The sequence below is a fragment of the Nyctereutes procyonoides genome, unplaced genomic scaffold (genome assembly GCF_905146905.1).
Source record: "Nyctereutes procyonoides isolate TBG_1078 unplaced genomic scaffold, NYPRO_anot_genome, whole genome shotgun sequence".
NCBI classification, from domain to species: Eukaryota; Metazoa; Chordata; class Mammalia; order Carnivora; family Canidae; genus Nyctereutes; species Nyctereutes procyonoides.
Window position 1 is genome coordinate 11,654,739 of NW_026575041.1, and position 24,749 is coordinate 11,679,487.

Here is a 24,749-nt window from a genome sequence, read left to right on the forward strand (position 1 = left end):
TACACCAATTTAAATTAGTAGTATTTAATGAGATTTTCTCCAATCTCAATTCCTCATCTGATAATAGGAAGCAAAAGAGAACCTACCTGGTAGGATAGTGATGAGGACTAAATGAGAAAATAAAGGCAAGACATTCAGTACTCTGCATGGGACTTAATACACGATATTTACTATAATAATCAGGTATTTTAATGCAGCGCCAGGGGTGGAATTCTGACCTAATCATCATTGAGCAAAAAACTTAGAAGGCTATCCTGTATTTTTTGGCATCAGTTTGTTTCCATGTTGCCCATTTGAAATCGAGTTTGTTCTCTGAATAATGTAAGGACGTTGGATGCCATTCTAAAAATTAGTTAAAAGTAACCTGAAAGGTAGTAACTCCATCTTTACTAGGTTTCCAAAACAAAAACAAAAACAAATTATCTAGCTCTAAGGACTATATCTTACTAACAAGAAAAAAATTTATTTTACTGTGTACGGTTCCTTCAAAACCATCAGATTTTGTTAACATATTTTACAAAATTAATGACCACCTTTTATTGGGTCCCCTTTGTGCCACACAGTATACCACTTGCTTGACATACAACACCTGTCTGGTGTAATCTTCCTAGCTTTCCCCTCTCCCACTTGACAGGTAAGGAGAGTGAGGCTTGGATCATAGCCACACAAAACCCCTGCCCTTTTCATTCTCTTACAGCTGAAGCCAGGCTCTGAGCAGCTCCTTTAAACCTCTCCCCCTTTCACCCTTCCCAACCTCTCTCAAAGAGAATGATATATGTCACGTAGGCAAAATGTTAATGCCTCTTTGGCTCTTAATCCTTTGTTGAGAGACATGTTTTTGTGTGTATGTGCTTCTCAGAAGGTTCTTGTCACAGTTCATGTTTGTCTTGCTGTAAATTTAATTGAGAATAACTCATGCTAAATTTTCTTTTGTTGCTATAAATAGATCTTATTCCTGGTGGGTGGAGAAGATGAAAAAACCACCACCAAATAAGAAGAAACTCAGTTTATTGAGCTTGGTACATTGGTTTATTTCTCGATAAAACCATGGTGATTCAAAACTCAGTGCCACAAAATAAACCATGGGCTCTGGCATGAGATTTTTAAAAAACGTGGCACAATAAAATCCAACATACAATACATGGCAAAGATACTTTACAGCTATATTGTTCTTGGCATTAAAATCCATTAACAGTTTTTTAAGAACCTTCGGCTGAATGTCCCGAGCTTTACAAAGCCTCACAGGCTGGTCAGACCATCAGATGCAGATGTTTGTTTATACCTGCAATGATCTGCTGAATTTGCTACCTTAATCATTATTGCTGGGGCCCAGAGGCTTTGAGCTGAACATAAGATGAAAAGACATTTTACAGACCCCATGTGGGGCAGCTGGTTGTAGATTAGAAACCAAGTCTCAGGTTACACACCCCTAAGTGCCAACCACAATACATCACTCCTCTGGTCTTTTAAACAGAACTTCTTCAGAGAAATGGAAAATATGGAAAAGCTATTTATGGACAAGAGAAATATGCCTGAAAAATGTGTTCCTGGAAAAAGATATATTCCATATTCCAAATCTGCCAAGTTTTGGCACAATCAGAAAGTATACTAGGAAAGGAGAAGGAACTTTATCGGAAGCATAGTGGTACTGATGACCAAAATTTTTATCAGGAAAAGGCAAAGAACAAGCTAAGTCCTCAGTGAAAAATAAATGCATCCATTCTTTTCAAAGAGATGCGAAAGTAAGTTGTTTCCTTGAGGATAAAGAGCATATTCCCATCGGATCTATATATTCTACGACTAAAGAGAAAGAACAATTATGCGTAAGGTAAACACTTTGGACACACAGACATTTATAGGTTCAGAAGGCAGTAGTTCCTTGCTGGTGAAAGAAATAAAGCAAATGTCAACAAGCCAGACACACTTAAACATTCAGAAAAATGTCTTGCTATTCCTCTCCATATATAATATGCCATATGACACCACAGTTAAATCTGCTACTGAAAAAAAAAAAGTACGTCAAGCTGTTGGTTTCCATGAGATTTGGACAGAGGCAAAAGAAGACAGCAGAAAGGAGTCCAGGAAGGTACAGCTTTCACTTCTTTCCTCCTGGGGAGGAAAGGACGTCCTATGGCTAGCTGGCCAGGAGTTAGTGCTCACCCTGCCTCTCGCCAGGGCGAGGACCTGGAGCATACCCAGATGAGCATCAAAATCAGCTTCAGGTAATTCTTAATGGGAATAGGAAACTAGAGAAAACAATTACAAGTTACGCAAATTCAATAGTCATGCCGTGTGCATTTGTTTGTCCTACGGGGGTGTTGCACAGCTCTTTCCATAGGAAGCCGGCTTTTCTTTCATTCCCTTTGCACATCATCAACAGGCATGCCAAATGCAAACCTCCTCCGATGCTGATCCCATCCCGGCAAAATGCAGGGACTACCACCGCCCCGAGTTTCACAATAATCTCCACAAATGACAATTATTCACAGCCCCTCGGTTCCGTTCACACAAAAGATTGCAATCTGAATCTTGCCTTGCACAGGTTCAGCTCTGCTGGAGCTGGTTACCAGGCAAACGGTCTGTTTTAAGATTTACCGATTGCTGGGGAGAGTGAGCTGGGGGCGGGGATGGACGAACCACCCTGCACATACCTCCTTTTGGCAGCTAAGAAAAACAATTTCGTGACAAAGAGACTTGTTCTTTTCAGAGCTCCTCCAACAAATGAGACTGACAGAATGAAACCTGAGAAACTTTAGCAACCAAAGAAAGCAGCCTTCCAAGGATCAAGGTGAATAATTGATTTGCCGGGTTTTGTTTCATCTTTTAAGCTATTTTGCTCATTAAAGGGAACTGTGGCATTTGTCAGAAGCCCAAACACTGACACACTCTTCTGACAGCAAGTGCATATTCCAAACTACAGATTCATTTGCCAAGCTCATTCAACAACAACGATTAGCTGCAAAGCCAGGGAACTTACCGAGCGCAAAATTATTGGAACAAAGCAGGGAGGAGGCAGGAGGCACCACAGGCAGCTTCTCCGTCTCCTTGGTGCCAGGTTCTCCTGTCTGCCGTCCGGTTCACACTTGCCTTTATAACTAAGACTCCGACGGAACTCACTAGCGAAACCTGATGAATTATAAAACAGCCCCTCCTAGACTCTTATATTTTACATCACAGGGGGTGACCATGCAGCATTCTCGTTCCCTGGGTACATATATTTCCTTGTAACTCATCCTGATAAATATATCAGCTTTAGGGGCAGTGACAGTAATTGGTGCTGGGGATGTACCAGCATTAACCAATAAGATGCTTTCCCACCATCAGCACTGCACCCCCACCCTCCACTTGTGTTCCCCCACACCTTGTTAAGGTGGATCCACCCAACCCAGTGGGGGGTAGGCAAAGATGGCAAAATGCAAAAAGCCCCAGCATCTCAAACATATGCACAGCGGGCCATAGTACTCAGGGTTAATTCTCATCATAGTTGTTCTGTAAGGATCAGCCCTCTTGTTCGCAGAGCATGTCACAGCGTACCAGACACTTCCACTCTCTCTGAGCCTCTCGGCAACCAGGAGAGGTGTAGCGCTACAATATAAATGAGCCGGCAGGGCTCAGGGAAGTTAAGTGACTTTGTTCGATATTCACCAAAATCCAGGGGTTCAAGGACCCCCGGTGATTAGGGATTTCAGCCTGTTCACTGTGCAGGTGAGGAACCCCTTGCAAGAAAGATAAGGGGACTTGCCCAGGTCCCACAGTTTCCAAGTGTGATATGAGCTTGAACCCAAATCCAGGTCTCCCAATGTCAAGAGTTGACAAGAGAACAGTGTTGTTCTTTCTATCCTACTATGCTGCCTCTAGAGCATGGAAACCCTGAATATGAGAAAACATGCAGAAATCGGTATCATTGACTGATCCCAAATCATTAACAGGCGGGCTGCATGGAGAAGCAGAGCGGGGCCTGAGCTTTTTGCTTCCTCTCTGACACGCTCAGTACTACCTCTTTGTGTTCATTGAATATCAACGCTAGAAAATGTGTTTGATAATTAGAATAGCTACTGGTGAGCACTTCTCAAGTGCCAGGCAGTGTTCTAGGTGCCTAGACTCATTTAATCTTCAAACACCCCTATGACGTAGGTATTATCTATCATGAACAACATATGGCAGATAAGAAAACTGAGATTCAGAGAGGTTAACAAATCCGAGCAGGATCACAGCTGCTCAGTGGCAGGGCTGGAATTGACTCCAGGCAACTCGGTTTCGAAACTCACACTCTTAAACATACCATCCTTTCCTAAGCAGTGTTTCCTATTTAACTGTCAGAGGCAGATGAGCAATGTGAGCAGATTTATTTACTATGGCCTTTAGTAGAAATTAGGAAAAGATCACAGGTTTTGGAACCAAACAGACCTGTGCTTAAACCCTGGTTTTGGGCACCTGGGTGGCTCAGTGGCTGAGCGTCTGCCTTTGGCTCAGGTTGTGATCCTAGGGTCCTGGGATTGAGTCCCATATCAGGCTCCCAGTAGGGAGCCCGTTTCTCCCTCCGCCTGTGTCTCTGCCTCTCTTTCTATGTCTCTCATAAATAAATAAATAAAAATCTTGAAAATAAACAAACAAACCCTGGTTTTGCAACGAATTCACTGTAAAATGGGTTGCTTTATCTATACAATGGGTTTGCTAATACATACCTTGCAAGATTAAGTAAACCATATCAAGAAAGTACAGTGCCTGACATATTTTCCTAAACTGCTATCTTTCTTAGCATATTTCTTTTGGGAAATGGATTTCTACCTCACTTTCCCTTTAAATTGTCATTTAAAATGTCAGTTGGTGTTTGCCAAGAAGTCTTCCCATCTGCCTGCCTATGAAGAAGGGGCGAAGCCTCAGAAACGTCCATCGTCTAGACTGCAGTCACCAGGAATACATGGGCTCTCTGCCAGAGAATGATAGGCTTCAGGGCTCTGCTCTGGGTTGCTTGTTCAGCTCAGGAGCTTCTACCTACTTCATTTCCACCATTAGTCAGATGAACTCACCAGCCCAGGAAAGCATATTTACAGTGGTTTGCTGTTCACAGTGAGACCAACTAGGTTTACTTCACCTGTTTCAAATAAACACCTGTCACAAAGTTCATCATGACAGTGATTTTTTCACACAGCTATACATTACTGCCATGGAGTTAAGGTGTGCCAGGCAAGGAGACAGATATCTCTTTCTCGAAGGTTTTACTACAAACTGCTGTCCTAAGTCAGTATACCCTAGCATTTGGCCACCTGTGTGCTCTGAATCTGATGAAGTCATCCATCCACTTAAGAAACTGCTATCTTCAATGTATGTGATCAACATTCCTTGAGCAACAGCAGTGGTAGCCCTCCACGGGACAAGGTGCAGGCTATGCAGGTTAAAACAGGAGAGATTTTTCTTAGCTTTGTGTTTCTGGAGAATGGCTCAGTGGCCAAGTTAATTTGTTTACATATAGACTACCCCCTCCTTGTTTACTTTTCCCTATATGCATCTTACTAGGGGGTCTGGAACATGCATGGATGAGATGCTCTTCTCTTCCATGACTATACTTAATACTAGGCCCTGTAGGAGCTGAGGTAGGCAATGTAATTGGGGGTTGGGAGAGAGGGATAGAGAGGGATTTGAATTTCTAAATGGTTAGAAAGGCCGGGTATAAATACCATGTGCAGTGAAGAGAAGTGAAAACTATGCTTGAGAGGTTATTTCCTATATATTGATATGTGGGTTATCTACCATATGGCTTGACAAGGCTTGGTCTGTTCTAAGTCTTTCCATGATTTCTAGATCCTTGCTCTGCCATGATCCCCCAAAATTTCTGCCAGAGCCATTTCTTCTCTGTCTGTTCCCCTGCACTGCCTGGCGGTTCTGCCTTGACACACCCCATGAAAAATTAATATAGATTAGTGTTTATGGTTTTTCCGTTATACTGCTCTGTTCTCATGTCAAGGAGAATCATAATATGTATTCTTTTTTTTTCTTAAGATTTTATTTACTTACTTGAGAGAGTGAGAGTGAGCGAGCGAGAGAGAGAGAGCATGAGCAAGGGAAAGACAGAAGGAGAATCAGACTCTGTGCTATCAGGGAGCCCGATGCAGGATCCCAACACCCTGGGATCTTGAACTGAGCCGAAGGCAGATGCTTAACCGACTGATCCACTCGGGTGCCCTCATAACATGTATTGTCATAATTATCCCCTTATGCTACCAATTGCTCCCAGACATAACAAACTATATCGAGCCTTGAAACTATACCAGTACTTTGCTGACATTTGTAAAAGTTGTAATATTTATTGAGCACTTATTATTGGCTAGCAATGTATTAAACTTTACTTATCTCATTTAACCCTCACAGTATTTTCAAATGGTTATACTATTATGTCTACTTTGTACATAAGGACACTGTGGCTAAAGAGGTTAGGTGACTTGGTAACAAATGGCACACTCAGAAAAATGGCCAAAGTCTATGACTTCAGAGCCTACTCTCTGAACTGTTACCTCCACTGCTTCTAAGAAATTGTGGTAGCCGATAACATAAAATATAAGGGTCTGTTCTCATTGTTTTTACTTCCTCATATTCTATTTTCTCCTTAACTAACTTACTCTCAAAAATACCACCAGAGTTGCTTTTATTAGATAGGTAATGACATGTACAATAACAAAACCAATGGCCAGTGTAGATCTGTGTACTCGATCTCTTTCCAGCCCTTTGGCAGAATTAGTTACAACTTCCCTGAATCAACTCTATTCCTTACTTAGCTCCTGAGACCCCCTTGGTTTCCCACTTTTCTCATTAACCCACCCTACTAAGTCTCTCCTGCTGGGTCCTTCTCTTGATCTTCCATATTCATAGTGCCCCAGGGCTCATCACTAGACCTCTCTAGTTGCACTCACTTGCTAGGCCGCAACATCCAGTCAGGGCTTAAATGCCATCTAAAGACTACCTATCCCTAGTCCCAACATGTGCCCTAAACTCCAGATTTTTACACCCCTTTGCATACCACATCTAAGAATCTCACTCAACTGTCAGATAGGCTTTTCATATTTAAAATGTCCCAAACCAAATTGTGGCTTCTTCTTCCAAATATGGTATACCTCCATATGTTTCAATAAATGGCATAATCATTCACCTAGTTGCTCTGGCCAAAAACCTGGGAATCATTCTTTATTCTTCTTTTTATCTTATATCCCACATCTTATTCATCAGCAAATGCTGTTAATTGTGTCTTCCAGGGATCCCTGGGTGGTGCAGCGGTTTGGCGCCTGTCTTTGGCCCAGGGCGCGATCTTGGAGATCCAGGATCGAATCCCACGTCGGGCTCCCGGTGCATGGAGCCTGCTTCTCCCTCTGCCTATGTCTCTGCCTCTCTCTCTCTCTCTCTCTGTGACTATCATAAATTAAAAAAAAAATTGTGTCTTCCAAATATATCCCAAATCTTTCCTCCATCTCTGCCCTTACTCCCAGTTTATACCACTATCAACTCTCACATAGATCTCTGCAATCACCTCCTAACTGATATCTTTACTTCGACTCTTGCCTTGCTACAAATTACTGTCCAGACAGCCACCAGAGTGATTCTTCTAAAACAAAAATGAGACCACCCCCCCACCCTCCCTGTTTACCACCCTTCAGTGGCTCCCATTTCACTTACAACTGGCTTCTTTACTGCAGTCAGGAAAGATTCTGCTAACATGTCTCATCAAAGAAGAATTCTTTGACATCCTATATAGAACAGCATCTTCCATTCCCTTGTTATTTGCTACTCCCTTATTGGATTTTATTTTTATTTATACTCCAATGCATGCTATATATTTACTTGTTTATTTCATTAACATTTATTTGCCCCCACTAGAATGTAAGATCCATGAGGTCAGGGACCTTGTCTATTTTGTTCAAGGCTGAGTTTCTAGCACTAGAACAGAGCCTGCCATGTAATAGGTATTTAAAATATTTACTACATGGATGTGTTCAAAGTCCTATCTTCACTATTTCTTATATATCCTTGTGTAAATTGCTTACTAAATTACTAAATCCTAAATTCCTCAATTATAATCTTTCTTAGAAAAAAACCCATATATTGCTCTGGTCTTTTACAAAGTATTCAGTCTTTCCTGTGAATGGCTTTGATACAATTCTATGAGATTGGTCAGTGCTATGAGGTAACTTGTAATCCCCCAATACCTCAGAGCATGATGCAAATATTTGGAAGAAGGACTGTGTCAGATATACTTAGTTAAGAAGTCGTCCTACTGGAGAAGAGTGGGTCTCTAATGCAATGAGACCAGTGTCCTTATAAAAGAGGGACATTTGGACACAGGTGTGTGCCTGGAGTCATGCTGCTAAAAGCCAAGGAACTCCCAGAAGCTAGGAGAGAGGCCTGAAACAAATCCTTTTCTAGTACCTGCGGCAGGAGCATGGCCCTGCTGATACTTGATTTTCGACTTCTGGGATCCAGAATTTCTGGAATCAGAGACAATACATTTCTGATGTTGTAAGCTATCTAGACTGTAATATTTTTTTTTTGTTTTTGGACTGTAATATTTTGTTACAGCAACCCTAGAAAATCAATACAACCAGTCAGATATAGCCCTCATCTGACATGTGAGGTAATCACAGCTCAGGAAAGTGGAGTTACCTGCTTCAGGTATCATAGCTAGGAATTTGTAGGGCCTGAATTTAAATCAGGATGTGCATAACTTCAAACCTATGTATAGCAGAAGCAATGGTCCCGAGAGGCTGATCCCTGACCCTCCTCTCCAGGGCAGAATGAAAAGAGTTAGCAGGGTGTGGTGATTTTCACCAAGCCAAAATGACCTTCCCTTAGTATAAGATTATGTCCTTCCTACTATTTGTTTTTCTTCCTATCGTTTTTGCTATTGTCTTTTTATTTCTGAAATGATGGTGAGAATAGATCTTAGTTTTTAAATCCTGTTTGTTTTTTCCATGTTCTTCATTTTATTGGCAAGATAAGCTGGCAATTCTGTTGGCCTATAAAAGTTTGTTCTGAAATGTTTCTGGTCTATGAATTATAAAAGTCTGGTGACAACTGTTCCAATGCTGTCCCCTTTCAACAAGTAAGAAAGCCCTTCATATGTGGCAACATTTGGTGGTGGGAAGAAAGTTTTTCTCTTGATCAATTGAAAAGACTCCTCCCTGTTTTGATAAAAACAGTTCCATGCTAATGGTCACACTGTCTCACCTTATTACCAATTAATTAATTTGATATAATCCCAAGCAACAAATTTGTATAAGTGAATTTAACAATATTCATTTGTAACTAAAATTAACATAATTCAGACTTTATCTTCTCTCCCTTCTTCCTGCTTTCTTAGCGAGCATTTTCTATTTCAGTAAAATTCTTGACTTGCTTTTGATTTGATCTATTTTCTTTGGGTTCAGGGTCTATGGGTTTGTGCAAACATCTGAAGATTAAATCAGATCACCTCTGTTGAATATCTATAACATTGAAAAAGCTCTCAGTAATGCTAGTTCCCTTTAAAGAATGAGGTAAAGAGGGATATAGCTTTATGACAAAGGAGATTTAAAGCAACTGGATGACTCTGCAAGAACAGCCAACCTGGAGAGTTTTAATAAACTTTATCCTTTTGATGGGCATTCTGTGATCCAATAGACAATTTATAAAAATTGTGGTTGTCTATTTTTATGAATTCATGCTCATGATATGTGTGGGCTTATACATGTGCACACACATGAACATATATATGTCTACATACACACATATATAAATTGGTATGTATTGATAAGTCAGATACATTTTAATATAAATTTTATTGATTTAAGTCTGTGCATCCTCTTTAGTTTCTGAGAAACTCAGAAGGGAAAAGCCTTCACACATATGAAGGATTGCTTTCTTTGTTTTTTTCATCTGGTCCCTTATCTTCTAATTTATATCCACCAATTTGTCCTAGGCTGGGAAACTTTGGTAAAGACAAACTTTAACCCATTTCTTTGCCAAAGTTATGTCAGACTCCAAGTCAATGAAGAAGGAATTCCTTCATTCCATGAGGATTTATAAAGGACCTAGTATGTTGCAGGCACTGTACTATTATGTTGGATGCCAGAAGAACAATACAATCGAGGTCAGATTTTCTGTTCCCTGTACTTCCATTCTAGGGAATAATGAGCAGATAATAGCTAACTACACAATGCATAGTGTATTTTATTAAGGTCTTCATTAAAATTCTATAGATGCCTTGAGGAAAGGCATACAACTTAGTTTTGTTGGGGGGGGGAGTAAAGTCAAGAAGGCTTCCTGGTGTTGTCTCAGCTGAATCTTGATGAATAACTAGGAGATAGCCAATTAAGAAGGAGATATCCAATCAGAGTGAGAAGCATGTGATAGGCAAAGGTCCTGGGTGGGGGTGAGTGCAAGAAGTTAATCATGGATCTCTAGGGGGAATTTTATTCATTTACCACTCAATAACCTAAGAACATGTAATGGGAAAACGACTAACTTCAGAGTTTAGGAATGCCAAAGAATGATCATTCCTTTTTCATGAACTTCTTCAATGCAATGAAGCCTGAAGTGGAAAATGTCATGTTTTACAGTTAAGACAGTCCTGGGCAGCCCAGGTGGCTCAGCAGTTTAGCGCTGCCTTCAGCCCAGGGTGTGATCCTGGAGATCCGGGATCGAGTCCCACGTCAGGCTCCCTGCATGGAGCCTGCGTCTCCCACTGCCTGTATCTCTGCCTTTGTGTGTGTGTGTGTCTCATGAATAAATAAATAAAATCTTCATAGTTAGACAGTTCTGATTGCAAGCTGACCTTTGCAAGTTGTTTAGCTTCTCGAAATTGACTTTTGGTTCATCATCTATAAAATGGGGATAGTAGAATCTATTTCATATAGCTGTTTGTTATTATGTAAATTAAAAATGTAAAATGTTTTGCTACCTACCTGGCACACAATAGGTACTAGAGCAAATCTTAATTTAATCTTAATCTTAAAAACACTTCTGTCGTTGTGAATAAGAACCTCCGTCACTCATACCAACTCTTGTTTCCCACTGGGATACTTTTTACTCCCTCCTAGACCAGATGTCTTAAAAGTTTGATTGCTGTCATCATCATTTAAAATTTTTTGAGCACATACCCTCATTATCTAAATATTTATATATTTATAAACTGTAGGAATGTACACCCACAGTGCTATGGCATAGTATGTACATTATAAAACCTATATGAGAATAGAACTTTAAAGGCCGAGATGAAAAATTTATATAAAGAGAAGGGCTGTCATCTTACATACTCTTAGGATATACATACTCACTTTGGAGAACACTAAGAACTCCTAGAGAGAGAGGATCTAATCTCATTTTTCATGGAGTACCTAGCAGCACAGACCAAGTACTAAAGACACATCTAGAAATTGAAGAGGCAACACTGGGACAGTAGGAAGAAAAGAAAAGACCAAAAATTGTGTGGCCTCCTAATGCCACTCACTACCTGTACAAACTAGTGTTTGTATTTATTTATTTATTTATTTATTTATTTATTTATTTATTTATTTATATTTTATTTATTTATTCGAGAGAGAGAGAGAGAAAGGCAGAGACACAGGTAGAGGGAGAAGCAGGCTCCATGCAGGGAGCCCAACGTGGGACTCGATCCCGGGTCTCCAGGATCACTCCCTGGGCCAAAGGCAGGCACTAAACCACTGAACCACCCAGGGATCCCTGTGTTTATATTTTTAATATATATTTTAATAGTAGTAAAAGTTCAAAATGGTAAAAACTTTAAGCAACCAAATGTAACTGCCTCCCTTTCCAAATGTCCGTGATAAGTAGAGAGTAAACAGATTCCTTTTTTAAGGGACTGATGACTATTTCCTGAGCACTTATAAGGGGCAGATACTATGCTAATCACTTTGGATGTATTTTCTTATTTCGCTCTTACAATAATCAGAGCACCACACTGCATCTCTCTGGAGGGTAATAAACATATTTTAGTGTATGTTGGGAGTCTGCAAACCATAGTCTGTAGACCAAACCTGGCCCACTGTCTGGCTTTGTATACTCTGTAAGCCAAGAATGGTTTTCACATTTTAATTGGCTGAAAAAAAATCAAAGGAAGAATAATGCTTTGAGACACATGAAAATTATACAGTATTCAAATTTCAATGCCCATAAATAAAGTTTTATTGGAACATAGCCACATACATTTGTTTATGTACTATCTACGGCTGCTTTTACATGACAATAGCAGAGTTGACTAGAGACCATATGGCCCTTAAAACCTAAGATATTTAGTATCTGGCCCTTTACATGTTTACAATATGCTGACCCCCAGTGTATATGAATGGAACCACCTGGCACTACGTAGGTTGCAGCTTGCATGGTTGTCCAGATAACAACCTATGCTGAATGGAGGCTCAGAGAAAATAAGTCACTTGTCCGTGCAATAAGGAAATGGCAGAACCAGAGGCTTCTAGGGCATATTTTTAAGGCTGAAATATGTCCACAATCGTACTTAGAGTTAAGGCCTTTTCTGTTTGATGATCTCCTCTGGCTATATGACTGAGCCAGCCCCCACCAATATAACCTCCCCACTGTCTTCTCTGTGCTTCTATGCCTAGATTTTAATACTCTGACAGCTAAGGACAGGGTAGAGTGGGGAATGGCTCAATGGAACAAAAGCACAATTCACTCCTTCAAAACTACGTTCTTGAGTCTCTCAAATATACACTCGGTCCCCGAGTATGAGGCTTTGCCATCCCTGGCTGAACTGAGAGAGATGAAAAGGGCATGTGATGGAAAGCTGGAAACCTCATTACTGGCTCTTTGCCTACAGAAACTCAGCCAGCTTATCTTCTTTCCCAAGGAACTTCCAACTTACACTGGCTCAGCTGGTTCTTTCCAGGTGCCTATAACAAGCGGCTCTGCCCAGCTGAGATCAGAAGTTGACAGATGAGACTCTACACATTGTTTTTCTATCCTGGAGAATATGTCCCATTTTTTTAACCCTTATTGTGCCAGATCCTCCTAGGGTCTCAGCTACTCCTGGGTTGTATTCTGGACACTATAAAACGCAAGTTGCAATAACTTATTCCTGGACAGTATCCTGGAGGCCCAGATACATTAACATAATTTCTGTGGCTGCCCAATTATAGCCAGAATCTCATTTCCAAGCGGGAACAACTAACATTGGCAAGGCATCAATTGAATTAAAGTTGTGGGAACAGCTTTCACATAGGTTAATCTTACTGAATTCTCCCAGCAAACAGAGATACATTCTTCCTGTTTGAAAGATAAAAACACTAAGACTCAAGAGGAATTAAGGAGTATGTATCTGTATACACTGGTAAAGTGATAGGTCTGGGCTTCAATCTCGAGCTCTTTGACTCCTAAACGCCTGTCACTTCAGTAAAGGAGCCACCCAGGAAGAAGTCAGCTTTTTGCCATGATAGTCATTAAAAGCAAGCAAACAAACACCCCTTCCAATCCTTCCCTCCAATTCATGGCATGATTATTCTTTTATACTTGGGATATAGCCCAGTATTATGGCATTCAGTGAGGGACAGGTTTTAAACTTATTAGCAAATCATTTAGGCAATCTGATCTCCTATTAATCTGTAAAATGGGAATAACAATGTGCCCACCTTGTAGGGTTGTTGCGAGGATTATATAAAAGAATGGAGGTATTCTGTTTATATGATATGTTCAGAATAGGCAAGTCTATTTAGAGAGGAAGTCAACTAGTGGTTGCCTAGGGGTTGGGGAGGGGGTTGGGAGGAAGTGAGGACAGATTGCTAATGGATATGGGCTTCTCTCTAGGGTGTTGAAAATTACTGAAAATTGATTGTGGTGATGGTTGCACAATGGTATACTTTAAATTGGTGAGTATATGGCATATGAAATTTGAAAATACTGTAGATAAAATGCCAACACAATGCCTGGCACAAAGCAAATGCTTTATAAATGTTAGTTTCTGTCATTATTGTTTGGAGGCAGAGGCTAACTAGTTCACCAAAATCATTTCTCTTCTCTTGGAGCACAAAACTAGACCCCACCTAGAAGTTAAGTGCAGTCGTCTGAGCTGTAGCCAAGGGAATGTGAGTTCTGGCCAATGAAATGAATGGGCCTGGCCCATAGAAACATTCCCCTTGAAAGCCTTCAGATCCTCTTTCTCTCCCACCAGCTCGATGCAAATGAATCCTTGATCTTGGAAGCCACATGTGAAAGAGAGAAGACCCACACACAGCATAGAGTAAGTCTCTGAACGACTGCCCAGAGAAAAGTTAAAACGAGTTTTGGAATTCATGAAAAAAATAAACTTCTGTTGTGTTTAAACCATTATTCATTTTGAGATTTTATTGTTACAAGAGCTAGTATTGTAACTAATATATTACTGTTAAAATTTTAACTCTTCCAAATCATCTGAAATAAATTGACTATGGATTGGCTGATCATGCTAGGTCTGGGGTCCTGAGGGCATACAGCAAAGGTCTGGCAAATACAGCCATTCCTTCCATATTGTCAAATAGTCATTGGGCAGTCTGAGGAGAGTATATAGCTTCTAAAGAGCTTTCACAACTTAGGGAAACTCTGAGTCCTTGTTCTGCCCTCCAGTCCTCTCAGGATGGGCCAAATGAACAGCAGGCACATGCAGTCAGACCATGAACATCAGTAGGGTATGAAGAAAACTCAGTCAGTCCTATGCCTGCCACTCAGCACTTCTGTCCTGCTCTCCTTCATTGAGGACCTGTACCCCATCCTCTTCTTCCTTGATGAAAAAGGCAAACAATATAAATCAAATATTGTGACCCAATCAGATTATGTACCATCCTTGTTCAGTGCGTTCTAAAGCAGTAGCCTTGGGATCCCTGGGTGGCGCAGCTGTTTGGCGCCTGCCTTTGGCCCAGGGCACGATCCTGGAGATCCGGGATCGAATCCCACATCGGGCTCCCAGTGCATGGAGCCTGCTTCTCCCTCTGCCTGTGTCTCTGCCTCTCTCTCTCTCTCTCTCTCTCTCTCTCTCTGTGACTATCATAAATAAATTAAAAAAAAATTTTAAAGCAGTAGCCTTCATTTTCTAAATGTGGAAAGCAAAGAGAGCTATCAGCTCTCCTGGTGAGTAACGCCAAAACATTTGATTGTTATTGTCTCTCGTTCAGAAGATTGGCTGTCAGAAGGAAACACTCTGAGTCATGCTGTAGAGAAGGTGAACAGAGGATATGCAACCACAAGCAAAAGGTGACAGAGTGGGGAGGGACTGATTACCGCAGAGGGAGGGAGGGGTTTCAGGTTTCTCTGTCAAATGGGGCCAATGATGCCTTCCTTCCTACACTTTCTCACAGGGGGACACTGAAAACCAGTGGTCATCTAAAGTGAAAGTCCATTCAGATCTTATAAAAATAGTGAATGACTCCAGAGTATTTACTGTGAAGTTCTTTCATAAAGCTTGTTTTATCTTCTGAATAAGCTTCTTGTATGAGTGTTATCAAAAATTAGCCCCTCTTATGAGATGAGGAAACTGAGGCTCAGGTATGTTACTCAAAGCAGAATCTCCCCGCTCATTCAGTCTTGTCAGTAACAAAGCTGGGACTTTAACTGGGACCTGAAAGGTCCCTGAAGCTCACATCTCTACCATCTCCTTCCTGGCTCTGTGCAAATGAGATGCCTTCACCAAGGGGAATAGCCCTTCAGCTGGAGAATACAGGATGCCCAAGCCAAGATGCCTACCCTTGCTCATTCTACACGCGGACTGTCCTACAAGGCTGCTTGCACTCAGGCATATGAAGGGCCTGAGAGAATAATGACACAGACAGGAAACCGGAAGAACAAAGCTATTGTCCCGGGCTCCTGAGACTAGCTTGCCTAAACATGATTCATAAAGTCGTTCATGGACTCAGACCTCATAGATTTTGAACATCAGATCATTGCAGGTAGAAGTATGAACTTCCAGATAGAAAGCAAGTCTTCTTGCTGAAAATAGCTTCTCTTGCCCAGCACAAAATCATAAAGAAAAAAGAATCTGAATTTCTCTCTGCTTCCTGTTTGCCAGGCAGTTCCTTTTTATCCCCTCAACCTCACAGTCCCATTGTTTCTCTCATTTCTTCTTAGTATGCTCTATTTAAACCAGATGGAGCAGTAGCGTTTTGAAACTAGTTCTGAAGCCCAGGGGACTCGCAGCATAAATAAATAAACAAATGAACAATTCAGCAATTGGTAAATCAGGCAGAATGAGTTTAACAATTGAGCTGGAAAAGTAGCTGAAAATCTATTCCCCGATGAAAGATCTGAATGTGACCCAAGGTCCCTCCACTGAACAGGTAACCACACTGACTTTTTTTCAGTCAACTGGGGACTGGAAAGAGAAGCAGTGGGGAGGCAGTTACGAACAGCTCCACAGAGCCACTCAGGGCCCTCTGGCCACTCTGTATTACTAATATGCTGATACATTATCCCACGGTTGCCATGAGATATTTGTTTGCCACCTATAAAAGCAAGGCATTTTCAAGTGTTGCTTTTCTTTAAATATATTCTCCTTCCTTTAAGTCTTACATAATTCAACTATCATCCCATGTGAAGCTTAATTTAAAGAAAACCATAAGTTGAGTTAATTCACTGTGAAGGGTTATGGAAGTTATATTTATTCCAGAGAATCAGCAGCTGTGTAATGGAGTGTCTATTATATGCCTGACCTACTGCCAGGTTCTGGGAACACAAATATCAATAAGACTCAGCCCCTGTCCTTAAGGAGTTCATGGCCTCCCAAGAGAGAAATGTATTCAAAAAGTAAGTGAAAGAAGTGTTATAGCCATTAGGGTAGAAGGGAGTACATGAGGTGTTTAGTGATCAGCTCTAAAGAACAAGAGAGTGTGGGGTGGGGAGAGGACAGAGATGGCAATTCAGTAAAGGAACCCCCCGTCCATTTGTGTAGAAGATACTAGAAGCTGCCATCCACCAAAAAGACAGGTTGAGATGATGGTCTGGGCAGAGAGAGCAGGAAGATTGGGAGCAGCCATATTCAATGTCCCTGTAGACACTTGAATGCAGTTGGGAAATAGGCTCCTGGGGAGAGAAATGAGAGGCAGGCCTGGGTTCAGGAGGAGATCCTGCAGTGCCCTGTGGGTCAGGTGAAAACATGGACTCTATCCCACACGTGTTGGGAACATCTAACTGGCTTTACACAACAGAGTAAGCAAGGTCTGATTTGTACTTTAGAAGATCACCGTGGCAACCATGTGGAGGCTGGGCTGGAGGTGTTGAGGCTGGCAGCAGGGAAGAGTCAGGAGGCAGGCGAGTGCAGCAGTCCAGGAGGGCCTAGTATCGGCAGCCACAGTGGGGATGTAAACAAAGGGAAAGAGGGCAGATGGTAAGAAGATAGAAATTTGGGCGGGAACTAATGAATTCTGGGTTCTGGTTCCAGCTTAGGTATAATCCCTCCATGTGACCCTACACGAGTCCTTCCCTTTTTGGACCTTGTTTCCCAATTTATCAGGTGAGAGGGAGACATTTTACAGTTGTAGATGAGAAGGTACTTTATTTATGTATTTGGTTCCTATTATTCATTCCTTGGGTAAGTCAATGAGTTAGGGAAGGCACCCATTCCTTGATACATACTTTTGGGGGTCTCGCTATAAAGAAACAAAATGGTAGTATAAGAAACTCAACAAAAGGAAAGATGAAACTTGAAGTCTATAAGCATTTGCTGATCATGCTTTAGATTCAGAATGTGTACCACAATGCAGATACAGATAAGATGGAAGTGGAAGTGACCAAGATGTGGTCTCTGCTCTCTGGGAGGGAAATGAAGCAGCCTGTGATTAATTCAGTTTAACAAATACTGACTAAATGCCTATGTGCAGATATTACATCCAACACAGCAAGGAAAAAAAGGAATAGAATGGGGTCCCTGACATGAAGGAGCTCACAGTCACAAATGGATGAAGTAATATTGCTCTTAGAGAGTTGCAAAGCACTGTGGGAGCCCAGAGATACTCTTATCAAATGTCCATCTTTGATCTTTGTCACAGCAAACAGATGTATGAATGCTCCTTTCTGTGATCCAAGACTACTAATAGTTACCTTTATGAAAGCAGATGAAGCAAGAAGTCATTCACTTTAAACAAAGAAGGCCTTTGGTGAGGTCCTATTATCAGGTGTTCTATATAAGGACAAGACATGCTCTTCACCCTCAAAGGAATCACAGTTCAATGTTCATAACATTTTGAATTGTGGGAGGAGAAATAAGAAAAAGTTGGGTTCTATTCTTTCTACTATGCAATCCAAAGTACCTTGAACAGCACCTAGCATATAGTAGGTGCTCAATAAAGTTCAATTAAGATGAACAATATCACTTTTGTTACTACTGTTACTATTTGTTAAAGAAAGAAAATAAAGTTAGCTCTAAATAATAACACATACTTGACATTTAATTATCCAAAGAATTCACTCAAGAAAAATTACTTTTATGTGAGGAGTCACAAGTAATTAATCAAACCACAGGCAACTGGCTTATTGTAATACTAATTCAATGAAGGTTTCTAAGTAGCAGGTCTACATCCCCAAAGTCTTGGGAAGCAAATGGCATCTAATTGGCTTTAAGAGGCTTAGATTGACCACACTTGGTTCTTTAAGCCAGGGTGAGTTCAGTTTTGGAAGCCCTCTTTAAGGGAAATAACTCCCAACCCCTTAAATAAAATAAGTGGTTTCTAAATACCAGGCCAGAAAGGCCATAACTGGAAATGGTCTTGCTTAGAAAGATATGGAGTGTTATGAATTAGGGTTATGAAAAGAGAATTCCACTAGCAGCCTGCTGGGAAAAGGTGCTGACTTGACAAACGAGGTAACATATAATAAACTTTGACAAAAATTAAAGGTTCTAACAATGCTAGTGGGATTAAAAAAGATAACAAAAAACATTCATCACGTTGTGATATTTTCTCCTCAACAGAGAGGCCCAGAGCTGATCCAGCTGGTAAGAATTACGACTCGTAATTTAGAATCTTTGACTAGTAAGAAATGATTCTAAAGGACCAGCAATAGGCTTGGCTCATGGGCTCTGCACCCTGTTGTAGGTGTGAAGTGGCCACCATACTGCCTACCATTGGGGAGAAGAAGCCAGGGTAAAATGGCCATCTCATACAGGCGCTTTGGTCACAGGCTGGCTTTTGGTCAGAGGGTTGACATGTGGCCTCTGCTACTTCCTTAGCTGTTACGACCCTGGACAAGTAACTTCAGCACAGTTTATAGATCCCCATCTATAAATGAGAACAATAGGGACACTTGGGTGGCTCAGTGGTTGAGCATCTGCCTTTGGCTCAAGGCATAATCCCAGGACCCTGGGATCGAGTCCCACATCGGGCTCCCTGCATGAAGCCTGCTTCTCCCTCTGCCTATGTCTCTGTCTCTGTCTCTCTCTCTCTCTCTGTCTCTCATGAATAAATAAATGAAGTCTTTTAAAAAAATAAATAAATGAGAACAATAGTTCCTACCTCATAGCGTCGTTCTGGGGAGTACATGAGATAATACCTATAAACAGCTTAGTGCAGTACCTAGCACAGAATAGGTAGGGTAACTATTAGCATTATAATTGGGATTACTGAAAGGGAACCTTTCTTTCCAAAACTGACTAAAAAGCTTGTTTCAGATATTTCTGAGACTGAAACAAATATATGGATGACGGATTTGCAGAGATGGGAGTGGGTGTTTCAGTTTACTATAATAGTAATGTGCTGAAGAATGTGGCAGTCTTGGGCCAATCAAAAACCCGTTCTCATAGTAAGATTATTTTGTGAGTGAACCTGAACTACATGTATAGAGCCTATGGGCTGTAATGTGCCATTTGGTAATGGGTCTCTCTTTTTTTTCTTTTAATATATTTTTTATATGAGTCTCTGCTGAATCCTATTTAATGATATAATACAAAGAACTCTAGCCTGGAAGGACCTTGATTTGAATCTCACCTCAGTCACTTAATGGATATGTGAGCTCTGGTGAAACAAAAAGATTTCTGAGCCTCAGTTTCCATATCTATAAAATAGGAATAATAATTGTACTTACAGTACGTCTGGTTTTAAAAGAATTACATGACATGATCATCATAATCTTAGCTGAGTTTTTGCTTTGTGCCAAGTTCTGGCAGCCTTTACTAAATTACCTCACCCTCACTACATCCTATGTTGCCTTCCAGAGGTGGTTGTAAAGTTAGGGTCTGTAGCCAAGAGCTCAGAACCAGACCAGGGATCAATCAAACTGACAGGCAGAGAGCTGCTAAATGATGTCCAAAAATACCAAAACCTCTGGCAGCTTTAGAGAGAGCTAGGTCTTTGACAGGTGGACGGCAGGCTGCAGGTAGAGATCCAGTAGGGCAGGGAAAGACTTGTGAATATACACAAACATCAGAAACTTTGGGAGAAGAAATGTGTGGGAGATATCAGAAAGGGACACAGAACATAAAGACTTCTAACTCTGGGAAATGAACTAGGGGTGGTGGAAGGGGAGGAGGGCGGGGGGTGGGGGTGAATGGGTGACGGGCACGGAGGGGGACACTTGACGGGATGAGCACTGGGTGTTATTCTGTATGTTGGTAAATTGAACACCAATAAAAATTAATTTATAAAAAAAAAAAAAAAAGAAACTTTGGGACCTGCAGTCAAACCTCCAGTTTCCAAGGCTTATCACAAAGAACTACTTCCAACGATGTCTAGAGCAAACATCTAAAAGGTCACAATAAAGGCAGGCATGGACAGAGGGTTGGGACCCCAAGTATGTCAAATTGGTTTAAAAGGATAGAGAGGAGAAAACAAAGCACATCAAACTGCTCCACTCTGGACCCTAACCATGAAGACTCAGAGCATAGCCTTAGGGAAGAAGTATGACAGGGAGCAGCATGTAGGGTCACATGTAGGGAGGGGCAGTGGGGCCTTGATTTGTCAGTTATCTTTAGATTTCTGTGACCTTGAGGTCAGAGGTCCTTCTCTTGACTTTAAGAAAGTTATTTAACTGCATGCCAAGGTTCCATCTTCAAAATTGGGATAATGACACTATGGCACAATTTACATTACTATGTATTTGTAAAAAAGAACAGAGAAGCTGCCTCTGTATTGGCATAGAAAGATCTCCAAGATACATCAATAAGTGAAAAAAGAAGTGCAGATCAGAGTGTATAGGATGCTGTCTCTGGTGTGGAACAAAGAGAATAAAAGAAAAAAAGTGTGTATATTTATATAGTTTGGTGTATTTGCAAAGGAAACTCCAGAAAGGTGCTCAATAAACCTAAAAACTTAAAAACAAAAATGGTTAGCTGGGTGAGGTAGATGGGAAGTGGGGAGGAGAAAAACTTAATATCTTAGATAAATCTAATATTTAAATTATTTTAAATAACATGAGGATAGCAATTAGAACATACCTCATAAGGTTATTTTGAAGAGTAAACAGAATAATCTATCTAAAGAGCTTAGCATGGGGTCTCATACACGGCAAGCAATAAGTACACATTAGCGGGGATTATTATCTCTTCTTGAGAAAAAGAGTGGGCAGGGGTCCTTCCTTGGCCTCTATTTGCTGCTCAGGGGCCCAAAGAGCTGGAGATGAATCGCAGGAGGCTGGCTGCTGGGGTTCTCACTGAAGCTGAAGGAGCAAAAAGTTCATGATGACCTGATTTCCTCCTCAATTACCCAGCCCTGTTCTCAGAGATCCAGGGAAAACTGTCCATCCAGAAACAAAGACGGAGCCTTCAGGCTAACGGCTATGAAAGTGGAAAACTGCATCTCTAACACAAACGAAATCTGTCCATGTCTCCAAGAGTTAGCAGTGATTTAAAACACGCATGCCTCAGAACAAAACACAGGAAAAAGATAAACAGATGCCAATGAAATGTCACTTTCTTTCCCTGTGTTGCTAAAAATGTTCTAACGTCCTAAAAGCATACACCTCGGTGGATGAGTTGGAAATGCCACAATGGGATGAGAGTAATAAAAATTTTAAAAAATGGCTCTGAAGAGAACCCTTTTATGTAGTCACAAAATTAATAATCTACGTTTTTGCTCCATTGGCACTGAAAAAGAAGATTTAATAATCAGATACAAAAGGTAGGAAATTATAGTGAATCATGAGTATTCCGATATTGTAACCCAAACAATTGTTCTAGTATTGCCTGTTTTACTTAGTTGTTATGCTAAGTGGCTGACAAAATAAAGACTCTAATTCTTAGTTCCTTTGGATTAAAACACAGTGGAATACAGAAAAGTGCCATTTTAGGCACTTGTTTGGGGAAATAGCACACAACGGGATGTAGGTTCTATAAAAGAAGCAAGCAGGCAGGGGTCCAGGAGATGGTGATGAGGCACCCCTTGTGTAGCTGCCATATTGTTAGCTATGGTGGCTCAGAAAGTAGACAGATTTGAGCACAAATTCTGTTTCCATCCATCATTAGTTGAGTAGCTTCAGGCAAGTTACTTAGCCTTGCTGAACTTTAACCCACCTTGTTGGGATATTGTGGGGATCAAAAGAGATAATGTATTTCAGATGCTTAGCATAGTGCCTGGGATATAGTAGATGTTCAGTAAATTTTAGCCCTTATCATTATCTATCTTTTCATTCATTCAGCTATTCACTAAGCTATTATTGATTAGGGACCATTTCAGGTCAAGCTGTGGGCTGGGCAAAGGAAACCCAAGAATAAGACACAGTCCTGGTACACAGGAAGTTCTCAACCCAGCAGGGCAGATGGACAAAAGAAAGCAGCATGGCACTGGGTATATTATGATAGAAGACGGTCCCAGGAACACTGGAGCATAAAGAAGGAGTGCTGTAAGGATGAGGAAGGGGCTTCATGGAGAAGGTGATGCCCAGTGCAAGGCTTAGAACAGGTGTACATACAAGGTGTTTAGGGCAAAAACAACAAGAGGGCATAGACACTGGTAAGGAAGGGTGAGAAGAATGGTGTGAACAGGTCCAGGGAATAAGGCAGCCTGAGAGGTAAGGCCAGAGAGAGCCAGGAGGTTCATCACCTTCACATAGGGCTGAATATACAAAAAAGTTTCTGTACTTCGGTGTGTTTGACAACTCAACTTCTAATTAAAGAACTTGAGAGATAGTCAGCAATGCCCTGCTGGGGGACCGCCTTCAGAATGCTCCATATTATTATGGTGGAAAGATAATTTTGGATTACCTTTGCCAGCCTTAGAAGATACCTGCTGAAAGAGTATCAAGCCTGATCTTGCTAGGAACTTATCCTTCTTTGCAAATTCAATGTTGGCTTAGGATAAAGGACAGACATGTCAGCAAATTTGCTCCACCTCCCCACTTCTCTTTTGCTTATAAATATTCTCTTAAACAGGAAGGTACTAAGGTACTACCGTTTCTCTTCGTACAAAAGGATTAACAGTGTCAGTATTGGTTAAACATTTTTTTTAAAAAATAGGAAGATGTAGGGGCACCAGGGTGGCTCATTCTGTTGAGCATCCAACTCTCGGTTTTGGATCAGGTCATGGTCTCAGGGTCATGAGATCAAGCCCCACGTCAGGCTCTGCACTTAGTGCAGTCTGCTTGGGATTCTCTCCTTCCCTCTCCCTCTCCCTCTGCATTCCCCCCTCCCAAATAAGATAAATAAAATCTTTTAAAAAAAGAAGATAAAAACTGGGGGAGGGTGCGTAGTCCAGACATAAACAGTTTCAAATATCTTCTGCAATTTAACAAAGTGGGTATTTTTTTTACCCTTTGTGAATCTTCATTTCTTTATCTATAAAGAGACAGAATTTTACCTATCTCATGGACTAGAATAATTAATGCCAAGTATCCACTACCAAGCCACAAAGGTGGCCATCATTACTGCCCATTAAAGTAGGGGATTTGGACAGCAGCCTTGGAAGAGAGAATTCTGAGTCTGTTAGGGCAGAAAGATGCCAGGAGGTGGAGGAAGCCAGGTCAACTTGCACTTCCATATTGTGCCATGATCTGGCTGGGCTGGACCTAGTGAAAGCTCTAATTGCTGTAGGTTGAACTGAGGTGGAGACACTGATATTTCCCTCTCTCCTCAGTACACTGAAAGCTTCCCTTGGCTAGGCTGAGCTTCGGGAACCAATAAAGGTTAACCAAAGCAATTCCTTTCACAAAACTTCAAAGCTACTTCAGGTCTGCAGAGTTAGAGCACAAAGAAGAGTTAACAGATGAGACTTCCTAAATCCAAGCAACTTTTCTGTAGTCCGTACAAACATACTTAAGATAGCTCATAGACAGCAAATGCACTCTGTTTGTAAGGAGTTGCAGTTCTTCCTAAATGCCCTATAAATAATAATATGATGCCTCAATCTAGCCCCCGTGGGGAAAACATGTTATCCTCTATGGTACATTTGTGCTATTCAGGCATTTCATAGTCAGGACTAAGCTCTCATATAGCCCTGGGAAAACCACATGCTCTTGCTTTTTAATCTGGCATCTTGAACTGGTGAAAACTCATTACCTCCTTAAGCTACACATGTGTTTATAATGGAGCTCACTTATGATGGTATAGAAAGAGAATCTTTTAATGTATTACAGAAATCCCATAATCTGGATCCTGTAAACCCACTGTTGAAAAAATTAGTGACCAAGAAACAAAATGGTACTTTGTTAACCTAAGTACATATAATATTTACTGCCAGACATTAATGGAATAATACACATGAAATCCTCAGCAAAAAAAATTACATTTCAAATAATCTTGTCTTTTCCACACCAACTATCTTGAAAAGCTTTGGTTTTTAGAGAATTATAAAAGCTATAGTATCATC

General features: G+C 40.9%; 1 protein-coding gene across 16 annotated transcripts in view; it reads right to left on the reverse strand.

Annotated features, from left to right (window-relative positions):
* DLG2 (discs large MAGUK scaffold protein 2) overlaps positions 1–24,749 on the reverse strand; it is an 885,772-nt gene that overhangs the window by 198,539 nt on the left and 662,484 nt on the right. Inside the window, exon 1 of one of the 16 annotated variants that reach the window (XM_055320446.1) lies at positions 17,192–17,289. The exons of 14 other annotated variants lie outside the window; for them this stretch is intronic. The gene's annotated coding sequence lies outside the window, so the exon portion shown is untranslated. Of the gene's footprint in view, positions 1–2,977; positions 3,070–17,191; positions 17,290–24,749 lie in introns of those variants that run through there. One more of the 16 variants, XM_055320447.1, reaches the window with a different exon arrangement.